Below are 7,868 nucleotides of genomic sequence, written 5' to 3' on the forward strand. Positions count from 1 at the left end.
TTCTAATGTATTCTTATGAGTTCTATGTGTTCTGTGTTGTACTGTGTTCTCTGTGTTCTACTGAGACTGTGTGTTCTCTGTTCTGTGTTCTGTGTTCTGTGTTCTGTGTTCTCTGTGTTCTCTGAGTTATCCTGTTCCTGAGTGTTCTTTGAGTTCTAATGTATTCTTATGAGTTCTATATGTTCTGTGTTGTACTGTGTTCTCTGTGTTCTACTGAGACCGTGTGTTCTCTGCTCTGTGTTCTGTGTTCTGAGTTCTCTGAGGCCGGGCTGGGATCAGATTCAAAGCGAGCACAGTATTTATAACTCTGACATTAGAGATAAAGCTGCAGCTGGAATGTAGGAATCTGACAGACCTGCACCTCGGTGAAGGAGCAGCACAAACTCTGCAGGCGTCCACAGGATTAACTCCAACTCTTCACAGGAAACTAATGTGACTAAAGACTGAAGCCTCAACACACCACGAGGTTTGTTCCACAGAGTTCTGCACAGAACCAACTGTCGCTGGAATGTAGCACCTCCTCCTCTGAGGAGCATCAGCTGCTCAGAGAACCAAACAAGGAGCTGATGTTGATTCTGTCAATCACAGAACAAACAGCAAAGAGAAACTGGAATGTATCACCTGCAGTAAACTACACACACACTGACACACACAGCCACAGACACACACAGACAAACACACTTCCACTCTCACACACACACAGAGACACAGTCACAGACACACACACTTCCACTCACACACAGACACAGTCACACACACAGTCACACAGACACAGTCACAGACACAAACAGTCAAACTAACACACACACACTTAGACACTTACACACACAGTCACACACTTACACACACAGTCACACACTTCCACTCACACACAGACACAGTCACACACACAGTCACACAGACACAGTCACAGACACAAACAGTCAAACTAACACACACACACTTACACACTTACACACACAGTCACACACTTACACACACAGTCACACACTTCCACTCACACACAGACACAGTCACACACACAGTCACACAGACACAGTCACAGACACAAACAGTCAAACTAACACACACACACTTAGACACTTAGACACACAGTCACACACTTACACACACAGTCACATACCTCTTACACACAAAAGCACACATAGACACAGACACAGTCACACACAAACATAAACACAGACACAGTCACACACACACACACACACACACACACACACACACACACACACACACACACACACACACACACACACACACACACACACACACACACACACACACACACACACACACACACACACACACACACACACACGCACACGCACACACACGCACACACACACACAGTTGCTGAAGGGGGTTGATCCTCATTCTTCCCCATCTGCCTGCTGAAGTGCCCTTGGGCCAGAAGCTGAACCTCTAAGAACCTCAGAGATGTTGAAAACCCTAACCCTAACCAATTGTTGCTTTGGATGAAAGTGTTCGCTAAATGACATGTGAGGGAATTCACACAAACAAACAGACACAGTCACACACACAGTCACACACTTACACACACAGTCACACACTTAAACACACTTACTTGCTCAGTGACAACATGGTGGAAACTTCAGAGGTTCAGGTGTGAAACTGCTGCAGAATAATCCGATACACACACTTCACTCTGAATAATGTCCAACTTTCAAATGCTCCTCTTCTTCTTCCTCTTCCTCACACTTTCACCTCTCTCTCAGATCTCCTTCATCCAAGCTGCGTCAACACAGAAACACCATCGGAGACTCAGTGTCCAACAGGTGGGACTCAGTGTCCTGCAGCAGCAGCTTTGTTTCTTCTTTATTCACTCGTTTCCACAAACACGTTCGACCTGCACGTAAAAGCACAGGAGAGAGACAGGAGAGAGGGAGAGAGAGAGAGAGAGAGAGAGAGAGAGACACACACAGAGAGAGAGAGAGGCACAGACAGATCTGCAGCGAGACACTGAGACTAAGAGCTGTGTGTGCTGCAGGTCTCTCACTCTCTCTCTCTCTCTCTCGTCCAATCACAGTCCAGCAGCTGTTCAGAGGCCAGTGACTCAACTTCTCTTTATATGTGTGTATATACACACACACACACACAGGTGTACACACATGTACACACTCAGTTGCGCTCCTCTTTCCAGGGACGCCCCTCGTGAACGTGTCGAGACGCCGCTCGCTCTGAATCACTTCATTCCAGCTGTTCTTCTCTTTCACTGAGGCGTTGAAGATGTGGGACTGGATCTGAGGAGCGTTTCCTTTGTGTCTCTGAGCTTTGTTTTGGTTTCACAGTTCTACGTTGGTGACGTTTAGGTGGTCTCCTGTTTCCTACAGGCTCTTCAGCGTGATGATGAAGAGACCATGTGACCTCTGTGTGAACTCGGAGTTCCACCTCCATCACTGCTGCTTTGAACAGAGACGACTCCTGTGACCTTGAACTTTCCTTTGCAGCCGAGCAGACACAACATGGAGGAGATAGTGTTGGTCTGTCTGCTTGTTGTTGTGCGATCAGTGTCACGTAGTCAGTGAGAATGATCCACAGAGGTTCTCTAAATGAGGAACATTTACAGAATACACACAGATATCTGGATCGCCACCTGGTGGCTGCCTGCAGTATACTTCATAAGATTCCACACTTCACTTGTTTACCTTGGTCTGCTCACAACAACAATCAGTGGACCCACGTAGGGATCAGGGATTTGATGGTTCTGTAAACTGGAAGTCTTAGTTTGGGTCTTTTCCCTGAGGAGAGTTACTAAGAGGAGGATGAGTCCTGCAGGGTTCTGTCCAGCATCTTCTCTGAAGAACATCCCCACAGATGTAAAGAAGGTCAGAACTTTCTGTTGGAGCTCTGTGGATTGGCATCTCCAGGTCAACATCTGGACTCTGAAGCTTTTGAGATGACGACCTCCTCCGTGTTAGTGGTCCTGTTGGGTTCTGTTGGGTTCTGTTGGGTTCTGTTGGTACCTGTTGGGTTCTGTAGGGACCTGTTGTGTTCTTCAGGGACCTGCTGGGTTCTGTCGGGACCTGCTGGGTTCTGTAGGGACCTGTTGTGTTCTTCAGGGACCTGCTGGGTTCTGTCGGGACCGGCTGGGTTCTGTAGGGACCTGTTGTGTTCTGTTGGGAATAGCTGGGTTTTGGGTTTTAAACCCTGTTTAATCTGTTTGGGTTTTAAACCCAAAACCCAGCTAAGCAGTTTGGGTTCAGATTCACTTTCTGTCCGATGGGTTGGGACAGAACCATGTGACCAGCTGAGTCTGAACTCCAGAAACAAACATTAAACAGGAACCAGTTCATCTCCGGGATCTTCAGCCACACGACAAGGAGCTCGCTTCGAGAAGCTGTTTTGTGGCGTTGCTGTGCAGGAAGCGAGTTCCACCAGTGGACACAAAGACCACACACGAGAAGCGGGTTCCACAGATCTTCTGATTCTCAGAGTTCACACACAACAGAAGAAAACTCTGAAGAAGATCTGATGAAACTTAAATCCTCCACAAACTCATCAGGTGGAAACTGTTTCTGCAGCAGAGCAACAGGTCGACTCACAGGATGAAACACGTCTGAGGTTAGAGCTGCTGAATGAAACCTAGTAAGACCACACACACACACACACACACACACACACACACACACACACACACACACACACACACACACCACAGTAATGATGGACTGAGGGATCTGTCTACATGCTGGAACAAGCTCCGAGACCTCAGAGAAATGAACTAATGGTTAAAAAATGATCCTAAAAATCAGGATTAAACTGATCCCAGCAGGAGGATGGATTCATGGTGGATATCAGTAATAAAACTAGGTAACTAAAATTGGTTAGTTAAATAATACAACATTTATATCATGCATTTTACAGTATTTATATTTATTCATAAATTTCACTTGAATTGTTGAACAGGAAGTACATAAAGTAGGTAGGCTATGTAGGCTAGCAACCTTTCAGTACAGCAAAATATAAATTATAAATATTTCGGCCCTATAAAATAATCCCCCAAACAGCTGTCGATATTGAACTCAAATAATAAATTCTGTCTTTGTTCATTAAACATTAATCACACTGACACAATCATCAGTCATGGACTTATCAAAAATAGTATCTAACAATTGCATCTCTTGTTGGTCGTCCAGCCGGGGCCTCACTCTGACAGAATGCCGGAGGTTGGTCAGTGTCTCGAACCCGAGCAGACAGCTCCTCATTAGTATATTTCTGCAGAGGATCTATACGCTCAACATTCACCCTTTGACGGTCTCTTCTCCTGTGGTGGCGATGGACAACACCTGCCATGTCACTGCCTCTCTGTGACCTTCTCTCTGAGTCCTCTGAGAAAGGCTGGATATACATGTGGCTGTGTGGCTTGTGTTCAATTAATGGAATCATACCCAAGGCCTATAAAATGATGCTTGCTACATCAAAGCGGTGGAACCATGGACTCAAAAAGCCAGAATTTCTCTGCTGCTGCAACCCACGCCCTACTGGAGGGTGTTAGGTGCCATTAGAGGTCATTGGTAGGATCTTTTAGTTCTTCCAAGGGTGAAGAAGTGAGCAGTAAAATGAAGAAGGACATTCGGGCTGAAATCACACAACATGTGAATGCCATGGGGTTTGGCCAGAAGAGGACAACAGAGCAACTAACATTTCGGTGGAAGAATCTTAAGGCCAGGGCAACAAAAGACCAGGCTGAAGCCAAGAACAGCCAAACAGGCAACAACCCATAAGAGGGGTGAATACACAGACATAGTTGGAGGTGAGAAGTCAGAAGCTCTGCATGGGATCCAAGATGCTGCAGAGGATGGTGAGCCTGTGATGACAGCAGGAAGTGAGCCTTCTTCAGAAACATGTATTCTTAATATCAGCCCTGTTATCGAGGGAGAAGGTCAATCACAGGTGGAGCCAGAAGGCCTCGTTCCCACAGGACCCCCGAGAGAGGCTCAGAGCACCCAAGGAAAGATGACGCCTATAAGGTACTTCTGCAAAAAGAGACTGAAAGGGCAGAAGTACAGATCCATCGAGCAGAGGAACAGCTTATTCCGACTGCAGCAAACCAAGGCCAGACTTGAGATCCGCCTCCTAAAGGCCAAGCCTGGACAAGCTGGTCCCTCCACAGAAGACGAAGCAGATGATGATGATGAAGAAGGAGAACTCATAAGAAGAACTACTCATAACAAGAACTAAGAAGTAACTTATTTTGTGAAGTATTGGACATTTAAGCCTTTTTTTATCCAGTTCAATTCAATAAATCTTTGTTTGAAACCTGTTCGAAACATCCATAATGTATTTGTGAGTAAAGTATGTATTTATTTAATGTTGTAGGTCTCAGATGAGTGGACTGCCTGTTTCCAAGAAATGGACAATGGAGGGGGATGTTTATATTGTTTGTTTGCTGGTCCGTTCAGTCCTACTTTCTGTTCAAATGAAGCATATTGGAGTGACCCCTCACTATTCTACCTGTTGTTCTTTACAGAGCTACATTGTGATTGTCCCATTTAGACCACAGGTAATCCAGATTTGGTAATCCTGAAAAGTTTGAATCCAGATCAGAGCCATCAGGATCAGGATCCACCACCATGATAAGGATACACCATCAAGATCAGGATCAACCACCAGGATCAGGATCCACCATCAAGATCAGGATCAACCACCAGGATCAGGATCCACCATAAAGATCAGGATCAACCACCAGGATCAGGATCCACCATCAGGATCAGGATCCACCACCACGATAAGGATCCACCATCAAGATCAGGATCAACCACCAGGATCAGGATTCACCATCAGGATCAGGATCCACCACCACGATAAGGATCCACCACCACGATAAGGATCCACCATCAAGATCAGGATCAACTACCAGGATAAGGATCCACCATCAAGATCAGGATCAACCACCAGGATCAGGATCCACCATCAAGATCAGGATCAACCATCAAGATCAGGATCCACCATAAAGATCAGGATCAACCACCAGGATCAGGATCCACCACCACGATCAGGATCAGGATCCACCATCAGGATCAGGATCCACCAACCACGATAAGGATCCACCATCAAGATCAGGATCAACCACCAGGATCAGGATCCACCATCAAGATCAGGATCAACCACCAGGATAAGGATCCACCATCAGGATCAGGATCCACCACCACGATAAGGATCCACCATCAAGATCAGGATCAACCACCAGGATAAGGATCCACCATCAGGATCAGGATCCACCACCACGATAAGGATCCACCATCAGGATCAGGATCCACCACCACGATAAGGATCCACCATCAAGATCAGGATCAACCACCAGGATCAGGATCCACCATCAAGATCAGGATCAACCACCAGGATCAGGATCAACCATCAAGATCAGGATTCACCATCAAGATCAGGATCCACCACCAGAGGCAGCAGCTGTGATGTTGTGACCATTTCTACTTCTGGGTTCTGCTCCTCCTCCCTGACTCCTTCTACTTCTGTGTCCTGCTCCTCCTCACTGCTGGTAGCATGAGGAGCTACCTGCTGCTCCTCCTCCCTGACTCCTTCTACTTCTGCGTCCTGCTCCTCCTCACTGCTGGTAGCATGAGGAGCTACCTGCTGCTCCTCCTCCCTGACTCCTTCTACTTCTGTGTCCTGCTCCTCCTCACTGCTGGTAGCATAAGGAGCTACCTGCTGCTCCATCAGGCTGCACAGGTAGTCCAGCTCCTCCAGGAGGACACATCCATACCTGTGGTCACAAGAAGGTTGTGTCTCCCAGCACAGTGTCCAGAGCCTGGAGGAGACACCAGGAGAGCTGGTCAGTAAAACAGCATCAACCCATCAGCAGGTATCTACTCCTTTGTGGAGGAGGAACAGGAGGAGCACTGTTCTACAAAATGACCTCCAGCAGACTCCTGGTGTGTTCCTGACCAAACTGTCTGGTGCAGTGGCCCCTTGGTTCCTCCTTGTGCAGTGGCTCCTGGGTTCCTCCTAGTGCTGTGGCCCCTTGGTTCCTCCTGGTGCTGTGGCCCCTTGGTTCCTCCTGGTGCAGTGGCCCCAGGGTTCCTCCCGGTGCAGTGGCCCCTTGGTTCCTCCCGGTGCAGTGGCCCCTTGATTCCTCCTGGTGCAGTGGCCCTCTGGTTCCTGCTGGTGCAGTGGCCCCTGGGTTCATCCTGGTTCCTCCTGGTGCAGTGGCCCCAGGGTTCCTCCCTGTGCAGTGGCCCCAGGGTTCCTCCCTGTGCAGTGGCCCCTTGGTTCCTCCCGGTGCAGTGGCCCCTTGATTCCTCCTGGTTCAGTGGCCCTCTGGTTCCTGCTGGTGCAGTGGCCCCTGGGTTCATCCTGGTTCCTCCTGGTGCAGTGGCCCCAGGGTTCCTCCCCGGCAGTGGCCCCTGGGTCCAGGTGGGAGACTGCTGGACGTCAGTTATGGATGAATGTTGTCATGAGTCATATTATTGTGTAACTTCTTTATAACTGATCGTCTTGTTTAAATTGTTTTTCTTAACTTTGTTACTATAAGAAAAAGATTTAATATAAAGTTTATTTTCATTGTTGCTCCTGAGTGTAGTTTGAGTTTTAAACCCAGAAGTTACTTCTCATGAATGTATTGATGATTATTGATCTTTGGATTTATTGATATTGAAATTGAGTAAATGTAAAAAAAGAAGCTGAAGAGATTTTTATAAGTTAGTATGAAACCAATTTAGAAAGTAAAGAGGCTTTAAACAGATCAGGTGAAAAGACGTGATTTAAATCTTTAAAAATAAAACTGCTGGAAAAATACTAAATAAAAAAGAAGCCTTAAAACGTCATCACTGCACTGCTGCCATCTGCTGGCACAACGTGTCACTGCATCCTCTGACAACACAACCTTCAGA

General features: G+C 47.1%; 1 protein-coding gene across 1 annotated transcript in view; it reads right to left on the minus strand.

Annotated features, from left to right (window-relative positions):
* The window catches only part of adamtsl5 (ADAMTS like 5), a 25,322-nt gene extending 23,312 nt beyond the window's left edge, over window positions 1-2,010 (minus strand). The window contains exon 1 of the mRNA XM_062396739.1: window positions 1,586-2,010. The gene's annotated coding sequence lies outside the window, so the exon portion shown is untranslated. The remainder of the gene's footprint in view (window positions 1-1,585) is intronic.
* Window positions 2,011-7,868: the final 5,858 nt, after the last annotated feature.

This window comes from Platichthys flesus, chromosome 1 (genome assembly GCF_949316205.1).
Source record: "Platichthys flesus chromosome 1, fPlaFle2.1, whole genome shotgun sequence".
Classification (NCBI taxonomy): Eukaryota; Metazoa; Chordata; class Actinopteri; order Pleuronectiformes; family Pleuronectidae; genus Platichthys; species Platichthys flesus.